This window comes from Dunckerocampus dactyliophorus, chromosome 4, assembly GCF_027744805.1.
Source record: "Dunckerocampus dactyliophorus isolate RoL2022-P2 chromosome 4, RoL_Ddac_1.1, whole genome shotgun sequence".
NCBI classification, from domain to species: Eukaryota; Metazoa; Chordata; class Actinopteri; order Syngnathiformes; family Syngnathidae; genus Dunckerocampus; species Dunckerocampus dactyliophorus.
Window position 1 is genome coordinate 34947755 of NC_072822.1, and position 15206 is coordinate 34962960.

At 41.0% G+C, this 15206-nt stretch overlaps 1 protein-coding gene across 2 annotated transcripts in view; it reads right to left on the reverse strand.

The window, feature by feature from the left end:
* The window catches only part of antxr2a (ANTXR cell adhesion molecule 2a), a 95495-nt gene that overhangs the window by 14004 nt on the left and 66285 nt on the right, over positions 1–15206 (reverse strand). The gene's annotated exons all lie outside the window — the stretch shown is intronic.

The window sequence follows — 15206 nt, forward strand, 5'->3', positions numbered from 1 at the left end:
AAAGTAAAGTCAACAAAGCAGCAGATTTTGCAATCCTTCAAAAAATATATATTTTGGTGGTGAGAGCATAGATAACCTGTTTACCACCTTGTAAATACACAAATACACAAACACACAATACACAAACCTTGTAAATGCCCTCTAGAAATGAAATAACACCCCTATAGTCATCTTTACACTCCTACTACCCAATGTAGTAGACAAAATAAGAGAAAATAAGACATAGAAAACCTGTTTATGAACTTCTAAATATGTTTTTTTTAACATTACTGGAGTCCTCTAGACGTGATATAACACCCCTATAAGTCACATTTACACTCATATCACCCAATACAGTAGACATATGAGAAAATATGACATAGAATACTTGCTTACGACCTTCTAAATATGTTTTTTTTAACATCATTAGAGACTTCTAGACATGAAATAACACCCCATAGGCATCTTTACACTCCTACTACCCAAAATAGTGGACATAAGAGAAAATAAGACAAAGGGCATAGAAAACCTGTTTACCACCTTCAAAATACGTTTAACATTACTAGAGCCCTCTAGGCATGAAATAACACCCCCATCTTCACCTTTACACTCCTATTACCCAATATAGTAGACATAATTAGAGAAAATAAGACATTATATAGACTCGCACATGTTAGAATTGCGAGAGATTCTTGTTATTCCTTTTTTACTTCGGGTTTCTGTACAGTACGTACTAAAAGTACCCCATGACCAGTGTAGAATACTACATACCATGTTTTGGAATACGTCTTCTGAATGCCTTATAATTCCATTTTACTTCATTTAGCCTTTTTTTCAATTTAGACAAAAAACAAAACGTACTGTTTGCTCAAAAGCACATTTTTTTGTACTAATAACAGGCCATATCAACCATGAACCATACCTTGGCACACACATCAGCGAGGACCTCACCTGGTCTCACAACACCCAACAAATTCTGAAGAAGTCCCAAAGGAGACTGTACTTCCTGAGAAGACTGAGGAAATTTGGCATGTCCACCACAATCCTCAGTTGCTTCTACAGATGCACTATGGAAAGTGTCCTTACCGCCTCCATCACTGTTTGGTACGGTAACTGTACAACACGTGATAGGAAGGCACTCCAGCGGGTGATCAAGACCTCACAGAACATTGTTGGGGCAGCCCTCCCCTCACTGCAAGACATTTATAAAACTAGAGTCCTACGAAGAACACACAACCTCATCAAGGACAGCACACATCCACAACACTCATTATTCACACTCCTACCGTCAGGCAGACGCTACAGGAGTTTGAAGTCCACAAGGCTGGCAAACAGCTTTTACCCACAGGCCATCAGGCTTCTCAACAAAGCACTCGCACACGCCGCACACAACACACGCACACACTCATAGCACTTTATTTATTTATTTATTTATTTATTTATATTATTTATCTGTATTAATGTCTCTTCTGTTGTTGTTGTTGTTTATGTTATTGGTATTTATGTTTCTGATGTTCTTATTCATTTTCTTGTGTTTTTCTTTCTTTTCTTTTTTGGGAGAATGAACAGAATAAGAATTTCATTGCATAGCAGAACCACCAGTTTTACTGTGCATATGACAATAAAACTCTTGAATCTTGAATGAAACGGCAATGATTGATTCATGAATATCCAATGAAAAGGTACAGCATACGTGTACCACTAGAAGACACTTTGTAGAATGTTCACACGTTTATGTCTTCATGCTTCACGGATAAAAGTTTTTATTTTTTTCCAAAAATGTTGAGATTTCCCACTTTGCGCTGCGGTCCTTGAACGCACCATAGACGTGTACTGTGAGAGCCTTCTACGGAAGCGGCAGCTTCGACAGTTGTGGATCGTTTGACATGACCATTTGCTAGTGATGAGTAGCTTTAGCAAACCAGGGCTACATAGTGAACCATGAAAGCACGCAACTTCGCCTCTTTGAGAGCTTGTAAAGCAACACGTGTAGATATGCTAACAAGTTATATACATATTTCAAGAAAACATATTCTAAGAAACGTTAATAGTATCACCTTCACTCTTTCCTCCCAACATTCTTGCTGTTTTTTTCCCCAAATATTTCAATTTTCCTCTCAAATAAACATAATTTTTCTTTTTGTAATATTATGACTTTATTCCCATAATATTAAGACTTTATTCCCATAATGTTTAGACTTTATTCCAATAATGTTTAGACTTTATTCCCATAATGTTCAGACTTTATTCCCATAATGTTCAGACTTTATTCCCATAATGTTTAGACTTTATTCCAATAATGTTTAGACTTTCCCATAATGTTCAGACTTTATTCCCATAATGTTCAGACTTTATTCTCATAATGTTCAGACTTTATTCCCATAATATTAAGACTTTATTCCCATAATATTAAGACTTTATTCCCATAATGTTTAGACTTTATTCCCATAATATTAAGACTTTATTCCCATAATGTTTAGACTTTATTCTTGTAAAATTACAGCTATTGTTTCCATTTCTGCTGTTTTTTTTTTTTCCTAACTATTTCAAATTTCTTCATGTAAATTTTTTTCTTGTAACTACGACTTTATTCCCATTAATATTTTGACTTTATTCTCGTTTGGAATTTAACATTGGAACTTTTTCTGCAACCTCATTTTCCAAGAATGACACCTTTATTTTGTTTTGTTTCAATTAATATTTCAACTCTAAGCTACTAAAATTATATTATTTTTCCTCATAATATTATACGTTTATTCTTGTAGAATTGGGACTTTTTTCTGGTTAGAATATGACTTTTTACTATTAATATTTTGACTTTATTGTTTTAAAATTACAGCCGTTTTTTTTCCCATTTCTGCTATTTTTGACATTTTTGAACTATTTCCAAATTTCTTGTTGTAATTATGACTTTATTCCCATAATATTTTGACTTTTCTCCTAACATTATTTGTTTTTTTGTGTTTCTTTTAATATTATGACTTTAAAAAACTCTTTTCTCTTTAATAATTCTGAACTTTATGCTACATTATTTGTCCTCATAATATTAAGACATTATTCTCATAAAATGGCGACTTCTTCTCGTTAGATTACAACTTTTTTCCCTAATTAGTTTGACTTGATTGTTGTAAAATTACTGATTAGTTTTCAATTTTAGCTGTTTTTTTAAATTTTATTTTTATTTTTGTAAGTTTTCTAGTTCAATATTTTTTTAACAAACAGCTGCGAGTCGCACTTTGGACACCCCTGACCCCTGAGACGGGGAGGGTTCTGCAGCTTGATCTAATAATGACAACAGCCACTTTTATTGCAAATGTTGATCTAGAAATCGGAGAATGTCAACATCGAGCTAGCAGGAGGATTTGGAGGGGGAGGAGCGAGCCGTGTGTCAGGAATAGAGCAAAGCTGACACATCAGTGATTGGACCTGCTCACCTATGGCTGACCTGGGACGGGGTAAGGGGGAACGAAAATGAACGAGCATGGCAGACCACCGCCTTTTCTTGCGAGCTTTGTCTCGGCCGGCGCTGGGTGGGACATTTGTTTTTTTTTTGAAGGGGGGGGTGGGAGGAAAGGGGCGTGAAAAGTCCATCAAATCAATTAGGGTCTTACACGGAGACGGCCTGGCGATGTTGAGTCAGAGTGCCGCTGCAGCCAACAGTCGTGACTGAGCGGGGGCACGACGACCATGGTGGGGGAGGTTGGTGGTGGGGTTTGAAAAGCGTGCATATGGCCAAAGCCTGTGTGTCACATTTGGGCTCAGATGCTCACACCAGTGAACTTGTGCCATTATTGTCGAGTCGCATTTCGAGGGCGGGATTTAACAGCCTAGACGACAAAAGAGGACGGCGTCCTCCCTCGCTGTGGCCGTACACTTCAACATGCATTTTACCCTTGTACGCATTAGACTGCACATATAAGCATCGCTATGGTAACAGCGTACATTCTTCTGTACCAGCCACATGCTGAGAGCTAAGGGAAGAATATAAGACGTCATGTGACGCTCCCTGAATAATTACAACTCAACACGTACGCATTAAAAAGGCAACATATGAGACTGCGGATGGTTAGCATGTTGCTGTTTTGCATGTTCTCTCAATCCAACCTCAATGGAGCCTAAAGGGACCCTTCACACGCCATTTAAATTAAAGTGCATTCAAATGTTGCCGATTCGGACGCATGTTTACGCGACTACATGGGTTGTCGTGAGCACAAAACGTGTGTTATCGCCACCGGCCCAGGGGTGGGCAAACTACTAGCTCGTACAAAGAGTCATCCAAACAACACAACGCACAAGTAAACTTCCCACTGCACCATGTGGGCATACAAAAAAATATCTACGCACAATACCCGTGCCAAAAACCTCCAAAAAAACATATATTCCCGCCGAAAGGTATGCTAGGTAGCTTGTGTACTCTTTCTATCAACATTTTGCCGTGTTTGTCGCATTTTTGCTTGATTGCAAAATATGTTGAGGGCGTCGTCAGAGAAGAAAACAAAGAGGAGTTAACATACCTTTGATATCCAATGTTTTATTGTTGCCTTTGGACTACCCAGCATGCCTTGCGGGCATTCGGAAACAAGAGTTGTAAGTTACGGGTCGTGTTTAGCGCTTTGTTGTTGTTATCACCCACGTAGGACTAGTAGCTGACTTATGTGATGCGTTCACTTGCTGTGGATGTGTTTTGCTTTCATTTCCTTGCACCGTGAGCGAGTATGTCGTTGTGTTTCATGACCACCTATACACCGTATAAACGGCCCCTCTGACCTTTTTTGTTTTTTAACCCAGTGTGGCCTGCGATTCAAAAAGTTCGCCCACTCCTGGTCTAAACACGTCAATGTTTTTAACACGGAGGACACATGCATGTCTTAGGGCTGGGGTGTCCCACAGCACGCAGCAAGACAATCCAACAGTAAAAACAGAAAAATAAGCGGTCATTTTAAATGAATAAAGTCAAAATATTTTGTGAAAAAAGCTGTAAAGTCACGAGAAAAAGATGTAATTTTACAAGAATAAATATTATGAGTAAAAATAATGTCATTTTAGGTGCCTAAAGATGAAATAATATTTTTTAGACTCCTCATAACATGAGACAAAACAACAAATAAAGTTGCAATTTTTGAAAAATGAGACTGCAGAAAAAGTGGTAATGTTAAGAGGATAAAGTCAAAATATTTATAGGGAAAAAGTCACAATTATGAGAGCAACAGTTACAAGAAGAAAAAGTCACAATTTTACGTGAATAAACTGTGAGGCAATAAATTGTGAGGAAAAATAATAGTTGAAATATTAAAGAAAAAAGAAAGCAGTCATTTTTCAAGAATAAAGTCAAAATATTAACAAAAAAAAGTAATTAACGAGAAAAAGTCATACTTTTACAAAACTAACATCATAAAATAAGGACAAATAATAGTAGCATTAGCAATAGTAGCAGTACTCTAGTAGCATAAAGTTGAAATATTAAACAAAAAGGACTTTTTTTTTTAAACTTGTGATATTATGAGAAAACAAATTGCAGCAATAATTTTACAAGAATAAAGTTAAAATATTAACAGAAAGAAGTTGTAATTAAACAAGAAAAAGTCAATTTTAGGAGAGCATTTAGTTGAAATATTAAAGAAGAAAAGAGACATTTTTTTTTCCAAACTCATAATATGAAAATCAAACATCACAACGAAGAACGTTTTTGCAAAATTAGGTTGCGGAAAAAGATATAAGGTTATGAGAATAAGGTCAAAATATCAGAATAAAGTCATAATTTACATAATAATTTACAAGAAAAAAATTGAAATAGTAAAAATGGAAAAAACAGTGGCAATTTTTATGGTATGAGGAAAAATAATAGTAAAAAATAACTTCAGTAGCACAGAGTTGAAATATTAAATAGAAAAAAGTCGCAATTCTCCCAGAGGAAAATTAACATCATTTCAGTAGAATAAAGCTGAAATATTAATGAAAAAGGACATTTTTAAGCTCCTAGTACTATGAGAAACAAAACAAAATTAAGTTGTAATATTTGGAAAATTTGTTGGGGGAAAACGTTCTAACATGGAAATAAGGTCATAATATTATGTGAAAAAAAATTACAAAGATTATTTAAGAAGAAAGTTGAAATATTTGGAAAATTAAAAAAAAAAACAGCAAAAATGGAGGAAAAAAAAAAGAGTGAAGCTGATATTAATAATAAGCTTTTTCATCCATATCACAACGCTGAGATGCAGTTTTTTCTTGACATATATATACACTGTAACTTTTAAAAGACAGCGGAATCCCCGCATACTTGCCATTCAGCATCCACACGGCCCCCCCACATACGGAAGTCGTAGCGCTAGCCTGACGACCAGGCTAAAGGCTAGACCGTGACTCCAACTCTACGTGTTCTATCCATCATCTTATGTTAGCATCCATTAGTGGTGAGAACCTACACATTTGATTGGTTGTAGAACGCCAGCATCAAGCTAGCAGGAGGGTTTGGAGGGGGAGAAGCGAGGCGGCGCCGCGCCTCCATGCGGCAACGTAATCCAAATTGTTGCGAGTGGTCTCAGAACGTAACTCCAGCGAACACTGCAATACTTTTCACTTACAAAACACTTAGCTGTTCAATATGTGACATTGACACACACACACACACACACACACAGGCCCCATGTCCCCCCCAATGGCGGCTTCATTAGCGGCGGTTTGCATCATCCCCCGGTGGAAACGTCACATGTCATCAGCGCCTCCATTCTTTATCACTTCCTGCCGCACAGACAGCGTAACCTTCACAAACCTGCTGCCCGCACTTTTACGTCCTAATTAGACACACTGTCACTACCGTACCCCTCCCCCCCTCGGCCCGATGCGAAGACGGACACGCCCGAGAGAGAGAGAGAGAGCGAGTGAGAGAGAGGCCACATCAAAGATGGCAAGGAGGATAAAGTTGGATACGAAGGGTGGAAGAGCAAATGTGGTGAGAAGACGAGGAAGAAGAGTGGACATGAGGCCTTTTTAAAATCATCAAAGGTATCAGTCATTATTGCATTTTTTTACTTCAAGCAAGGGTGTCCAAAATAATACCCAGGGGGCCATTTGCAGCCCACAGCTGTTTTTTTTTACTGGCCTGTGGCACATTCTAAAAATATACTTTAAAAAGAAAACTTGGAGAAAATAATAACATCATAATATTATCAGGAAAAATAATGTCGTTTCGGCAGCATAAAGTTAAAATATTCAAGAAAAAATACTTTTAAAAATACAAAAAGTTGGAATATTAACAAAAACACAAAGTTGTAATTTTTGGGAAATTAGGCTGGGGGCAAAAGCTCCATTGTTACGAGACTAAAGTCAAAATATTATGAAAATAAAGTCAGAATTAGGAGAAGAAAGAAGTCACATTCTAATGGGAAAAAAGTAACATTATGAGGAAAAATAATGCCATTTTAGTAGTAGTAGAGTTGAAATATTACAGAAAAAATATGGGATTTTTAAAAAGGCGTAAAATTATGAGAAAAAAAAACAAAATCAAGTTGTACTTTTTGGACAATTAGGTTAGGGAAAAGGTTATAATACTATGGGAATAAAGTCAATATATAGTGGGAATAAAGTCAAAATAACAATTTTATTTGTTGTTTTGTGTGTTTCTTATATTATTTCTTATAATATTACGTATCTTCAACAGTTCAACTCTTTGCGAGTAAAATGTCATTATTTTTCCTCATAATATTATGAAAAGTTTATTCTCACAAAATTGTGACTTTTTCTCTCATTGGAATACAAATGTTTTTGTCTTAAAATTTTGGCTTTATTCTTGTATAATTACAGTTGGGGTTTTTTTCAATTTCTGCATTTTTTTTTTTAATTTCCAACTATTTCAGCTTTCTTCTTGTAAGCGTTCTTCTCGAAATTCTGACTTTATGACCATAATATTTTCAGTTTGTTCTTGTCACATAACTTCTTCCCTAACCTAATTTTTCAAAAATTACAACTCAACAAATTCAGTTTGCTTGTTTCTCATAATATTGCATTTTTTTCTTTAATATTTCAACTTTATGCTACTAAAATGATGTTATTTTTACTCATAGTATTACAGTTTCATTCTCGTAAATTACGACTTGACTAATTTTTTATTTGATAATATATGCTATATATATATAATCAGCGTCCAAAGTGTAGCTCGTGACTGTTTTTTTTTTTTTATTGGCCCATGGCACGTTCTAAGATTATAATATAATAAGAAAACTAAAAAAAAAAACAACCAACCACAACAGAAAATTGGAAAGAACAGCACTAATTTTATGAGAATAAAGTAAAAATATTAAGAAATAAAAGTTTTAACTTTTATTTCTTAATATTTTATTTTATTTTTAAGTAAAAATATTAAGATATAAAAGTTTTAACTTTTAATAATAAAAGTTTTAACTTTTATTTCTTAATATTTTATTTTACTTTATTCTCATAAAATTAGTGCTGTTCTTTCCAATTTTCTGTTGTGGTTGGTTGTTTTTTTTTTAGTTTTCTTATTATATTATAATCTTAGAACGTGCCATGGGCCAATAAAAAAAAAAAAACAGTCACGAGCTACACTTTGGACACTGATTATATATATATAGCATATATTATCAAATAAAAAATGAATAAATATAAAATAACATCAAATATATGTATATGTTTAAAATGTCACATATGCATCAAATAGAGTTCTATGGCGATTCTATGGAAGTTGGGTGGGGGGGGATAAATCTTGAAAGTGAAAACAAAGGATGAGATTGTGAAAACGAATCTTAGTGTCAGCAACGCAGGCGATGCTTGTGCGACGCGAGCCAGCTGACGGGTTAACACGCTAAAGAACACAGGAGCGAGAGTGCATCTGCGCCTCCGTGGCGCCGCTCGCCGAGACAGACGGGCCGGGGAAAAGAGGCAAAAAAAAAAAAAAAAAAAGGACTCGGGAAGACAGATTCCTTCTTTTCTTTATCGCTGTTCATCTTTCCCGGGGAGCTGGTGTGCAAACGCGGGTTGAAAATGAATAGCCAGCTTTACTACTACAGAGGAGGCAGCAGAGACGTCGCCATGACGACAGCCATCAGCGCACTAGGGCATTAATTAAAAGTGTATCATCGTACTCTTTAATTAGGGGTGAGACAAGCTATCAATTGTAAAAGATCACATTGTCATTAAGGTTAATAAGCTGCTTTATTAACTGGGCAAAGCCGCATCTATCACCGTGTTAACAGGCTTGCATTGATTTAAAAAAAAATCAAAGATGGCGCTACAAGTCAACTCCAGTCATAATGCGGCGTTGCCGCAAACCAGCGAGATGACACGCACATCTGGAATGACTCTAAGGGATGTTTTAAATTAGCGGCCGCAGCGTTTTGCCAACTATTGTCGCATCTGCATCTCTTTTCCTCCATCAATTATGAAAGGCGGTGAGTTATTCACGCGCCGGTAGGAAGAGAAGCATCCTTAAACACAACATCTGCTGCAGTCACAAGTTGCGGCCGAGGTTGTTAGCTGGAAATAAAGGCGACCAACGAGCCGTAGCATTTAGTGCAAGGCAGTGTAGGTCTTCCCAGGCCAGTTGAGAGACATAGTCTCTCCAACGTGTCCTGGGCCTTCCCTGAGGCCTCCTACCCGTCGGGCATGCCCGGAACACCTCCCCAGGGAGGAGCCACCCCATCTGGCTCCTCTCAGTGAGGGCAAGCAGAGGTTCTACTTCTAGGTTCTTCCAGATAACAGTGCTTCTCACCTTATCTCTAAGGGAGAGCCCAGCCAGGTTACGGAGGAAACTGTACTTGCCTTCTTCTTTTCCTTTCGGGCACTACCCGAAGCTTATGACCATACTGTAGGTGAGGGTAGGAACGTAGATCGACCGGTAATCAGTTCCCTCTTCTCCACAACGGACCGATGCAGAGTTCGCATCACTGCAGACGCCGCACCAATCCGCCTGTCGATCTTGCGCGCCATCCTTCCCTCAATGGTGAACAAGACCCCGAGGTACTTAAACTCCTCCACTTGGGGAAGGATCTCATCCCCGACCACGCCACCCTTTCCGGATGAGAACCATGGAATTGGACTTGGAGGTGCACACTCGGCTGCAAACAGAGTTGAAGATAACGGCCAGATGAAGCCAGGAGGACCACATAATCTGCCAAAAGCAGAGACCCAATCCTGCAGCCACCAAACCGGATCGTTTCAACGCCTTAGCTGGGCCTAGAAATTCTGTCCATAAAAGGAATGAATGGAATTGGTGACAAAGGACAGCCCTGGCGGAGCCCATTGCCAAGCTCGTGAAGCGAACCATCTGAATTAGGTGGTTCGGTACCCCATAGTACCCCACACGGGATTCCTTGAGGAAAGCGGTCAAATGCCTTCCCCAAGTCTACGAAACACATGTGGACTGGTTGGGCAAACTCCCATGCACCCTCAAGGACCCTGCCGAGAGCGTAGAGTTGGTCCACACCTTTACACCCCTATCACCCAATATACTAGACATAATTAGACATAATATAGACTCACACGTTAGCATCGGGAGAGTTCTTTGTTGTTGCTCCAGTCTCCTGTGGTGGCATTTGTCTCATCGTTTTCTACAGTTAGTGCGAGGTGTTCTATTTGGAGACCCATGATGAATAACAGTAGGATAGCGGTGTCCACAAGTCATGAGACATGCTGGATGTCCACAGGGTATGGGCAGTGCAACAGGACGGTGGTGGAGAAACAGAAGAAAAGGATTAGGGGCCGGTGCGGGGGCTCCACCGTGAACAAGAGATGCCTGAATTGCAGTATTAGTACACTTGAGCGCTCCGTTCATTTTCAGAGCAAAAAGAGTCGACCCCGGTGCCCAGAAGAGAGATCTTTCTAAATGTTGGATGGTAACATGTTGACGTCCGCATGTGTACGCGTGGCGCACGCCCACCATCAAACGGCGCTTCCCGTTGCACACGAGGGCCCTTCACTCCATATTAGGCGCCGGCGCCACCTTGTTACATTCATGTATACAAAATAAGAGCACGCTCATTGAATATTCACTGTGAACATATTCCCTGCATAACATGACTCCCTGTTTCCATCCTTTTAAAAATTCAAATCAGCGCAGGGTGAGGAGGGGAGCATTAGAATACATTACCGCATGTATGTGTCGCCCCCCCCCCGCTATATGTCTGTCAGGAGGTGAGGCGAGGAGGAGGAAGGCCGAGTGCACGCGACAGAGCCGGCCCCTTGCGACGCTGACGTTAACAATAATGTAATTTAATTAAAGCCAAGATCCCGCCGCCGCTCGCCAAATGACGGCCGCTTTGATTTTAATAGGCCGTGAAGAAAAGGAGCCGCGCCGAGGACCGGTCTGAGGGGTTCTGGGGGAAAGCGAGGCGCTGGCGGAACATCAGGTCAGATCGGATCAGGCCGGGGGGCGCCAAACTACCCCCCCACCGCACCCCCCTCCACACGCACTGCCCACCATCCTTTGTCCGGGTGCAGGTACCAGCCCAGGCCACCCAGATACAACAAGAACCATCAGCTAATGGAGAGGAAAGACAAAATCTCACTGGCTGTGGAGGGGGTCCGGTCTGGGAGGGGGTTGGTTAAAGACCTAAAAACAACAACATGACCCAAGAAGCCCAAAACATATTTTGTTGTGTTCCAAAGCCATGTACGGGAAGTGCAAGCAGATTCCGAGATGAAAACAAGGAAGTAATCCCAAACGGAATGAGAAGGGATCAGGAGCTTTGCTAATAAATGACATTAAATCTGCATGCATGTTAACCTTTACAATTTGTTTATGCTCTCAACACACAACCTGAAAAACAATGCTGGTGGAAATTCCCTTCATTTCCCTTAATTTCCCACAAAATGTCCCTTATTCTGTACTGCAAATGTTGGCGGGTATGGCCTGATGGAGTAAAGAAACCCACAGCAAAGCCCGTAAGAATCAGAGAGTAACTACGAATAATAAGAATGCATAGCGCAGATGCGACATTAGGGCGCAGGAAATTCATAAACAAATGCCATGGGTGCTGTTACCATGGTAACGTTTCGCTTAGAGACGCTACAAACCGAAAACGAGCATGTGGGTGAATTTGTGTTTCTAAGGCTTCTATGGCCAGACTAGGGCTGCAACCAACGATTATTTTCTTCCTCAATTAATCTGGTGGCCGATCGATCGGATCATCCCAAATTATTATAAACATGTCAGCTTTTTGCCTTACATTGTGTCTTTGTGCTCTATTTTTCAAATCTTTTGGAGTTTTTTCTGTGTTTATTTTCATGATATCCGTGTTTGTGTGGACATAGCCTAAGGTGCAGGAAACAAATGCCATGAGTGTTGTTACCATGGCGATGTAGCTGGAAATCGACGCGCACACGTGGGTAAATTTGCGGTCGTAAGACGTACTTTTGGTAAAAAAATCCTTTGTTTGATCAGTTTGGTACAAGAAGAAAACATTCTTAAAGCCCAAACACATGATCCCCTAGGTGGGACCACAACTAGCCGCCAGCGTTAGCTTCCCCATCAGTTCAAATTCAAGCTCACAGTTGGCAAAGACGCCACTTGAAGGCCTCTGAAAATTCCCTGACAACGCTCAGCTGGCTGTTCCTCGGCATCCCAGCCTTTCTTCCTTCACCCAATCAGCATTCAGCAAAAACAACAAGCTTCCCGCTTGAAGAAAGACCCTCCCCATGGTTAATCCTGTTACCAGCCAGGTCCGGGGCAGAGTGACGGGGTGGGTGGAAGTGGGGGTGGCGGGGGATTAACATGGCGGTCATTATCAAATTTACAACCAGTCATACAGACATCTGCCCTACTTTTCCTGGGTTCACGTAAAAAGAACTAATCTGGTTAAGAGAGCGCCGCTCGTAAATGGCCCGTGCTCGCCGTCCGCCGCAGTTAAAGCTGTCACTTCTCTCGTGTGTGGGCGGCATGGGTGGGGGTAGCTGAATGGAACTGTCAGCTGGCTACTTGTTAGGGCTAACAAGGCCGTCCACTGATAGAACTAATGAGGCCTCGGCTCGCCGCTACGCCTCCGACGCTAGCTGGCGCCGCTGGTGCTGTCGCTCCGCCCCCTTTGGCCCCCCTTGGGTCAACGTGGATTATTTGGTGGCAACGAGAGGAGGAAGTGAAGGCACGGGAAAAGGTGCGGATGAATTATGGAATTACAGAGCGCACACATTGGCTTTGTTTTGACAAATAAAGCTGATTTCAATTAGGGACGCTCCAAAGCATGACTGCTATAAAAAAAAAAAAAAAAAAAAAAAAAAAAAACTAGCAGGGTTTCAGTATCTTGCTTAAAGAGGTCCTATCAACATTTAAAACTGTGTATAGTACGTTACGCCTTTACAAAATTGCCTTACTCGGTTTTAGATACCCAATCCCAGACATGTCAAGAAATGTTATCAGCACTTTGATTTGCTATGACTGTACTTTTTGGACTTGTACTTCTTTAAGCTACACGAGAGTGTGGTGGGGGAGGAGCGAGCCGGTGTAGCGTACGACAGTGCCACGACACGGGACTAGACTAAACTGGGGCGTATGAAACCCGAGGTTTGACTGCACTGACCTCCAGTGGATTGCTTTTAGCATCTTTCCATCCATCTTCTTCCACTTATCCGAGGTCAGGGCGCGGGGGCTGCAGCCTAACCAGGGAGGCCCAGACTTCCCTCTCCACGGCTACTTCATCCAGCTCCTCCTGGCGGATCCCAAGGCATTCCCAGAGACATAGTCTGTCCAACGTGTCCTGGGTCTTCCCCGAGGCCTCCTACCAGTCGGACGTACCCTGAATACGCCTCACCAGGGAGGTGCCACCTCATCTGCCTCCTCTCAGCGATTCTACTCTGAGTTTCTCCTGGATGACAGTGCATCTCACCTTATCTCAAAGGGTCCAGGAGGCATCTTGACCAGATGCCCGAACCACCTGATCTGGCACCTCTCACTACGGAGGAGCAGCAGTTCTACTCTGAGTTTCTCTGAGTGTCCTGGGTCTTCCCCGAGGCTTACTACCAATTGGACGTGTCCTGGGCACCTTCCCAGGGAGGTGCCACCTCATCTGGCTGCTCTCAGTGTAGAAGAGCAGTGATTCTACAGTGATTCTACTACGTGTTTCTCACGGATGACAGTGCCTCTCACCCTAAAGGAAACTCATTTTGGCCGCTAACGTAGATCGACTGGTAAGGTGAGAGCTTTGCCTTTCGACTCGGCTCCATTTCACCACAACGGACCGATGCAGACTCCACGTCACTGCAGACGCCGCACAAACCCACCTGTCAATTTTGTGTCTTTTAGCATCTTTAATGTACAGAATGTACCAAAGTAGCCCTGCTTTAAAGACAGTCATATATGCAACACGCAGAGGCAGCAGATCAACGTCATCCAACACAAACAAGCGGAGAGCAAAGGAATGTATTTAGTTGACAGCCAATCAACATTCTAAAAGTTGCTTGTGGTTGGGGTGTGGGGTGGCGTTCCACTCCAGCGTTTCCCCATCGGAGCCCGGCCTCTTCTCCCAACGCTTCATTAGCTGCGACGCCGCGGTTAAGTTCCAATTAACCGTGTTAATTAGCCAATCTCATGCTCTCTGATCTAGAGGCTCGTTTCAACATAATGTCATTTGCCAGGTTGTTTACTTTCCATTAAAGGCTTTTATTGTGAAATGAGCGCAACATTTTGTTTGAGGCGTAGGTGTGCGGCTGGCCTCCTCCCCGCGTGCTTTAAACCCCCGTGTTTATTCAGCATTAGCGCGGCTGTCGGCGTCTTCTTTCTGCATATATTAGCGCTGCATTAGCATATTGTCTCATCAGAAGTGTAGCTCGCTAGCTAGAAGACGTGGGCCGTCGTCGGTTAAAAAGAAAAAAAAAAAACATTTAAGGATGCATCATCGTTTGGCTCCTTCCAGTTTAAGGAACAAAGGAGTACAACGCGGCTTTTATTAGTGCAGTGAAAGATGTTGACTGTGGCATTGTCACGCAGGAAAGACAAAAGGCGTGAAAGGATGAGTACGCGTGCATCTGTTAGCAACGCTTCTTGCTAACAATACCAAATGTTTGCATTTGTTGTACGTGGAGAGAGAAGGTGCAAAGATGGGAGAGCATTTACATAAAAGGTGATGTTATGTACTATTATTAACAACATTGTTCTTATATCAGCTATGTGGAGGACACACGTCCAGTCAAGCTGCTATTGGAAAGCATACTTCCATTCACACATTTAGCATTTTCAGAAAAAATACTCTGAAATGGAACAAAATGTTTGCGTCATCAGG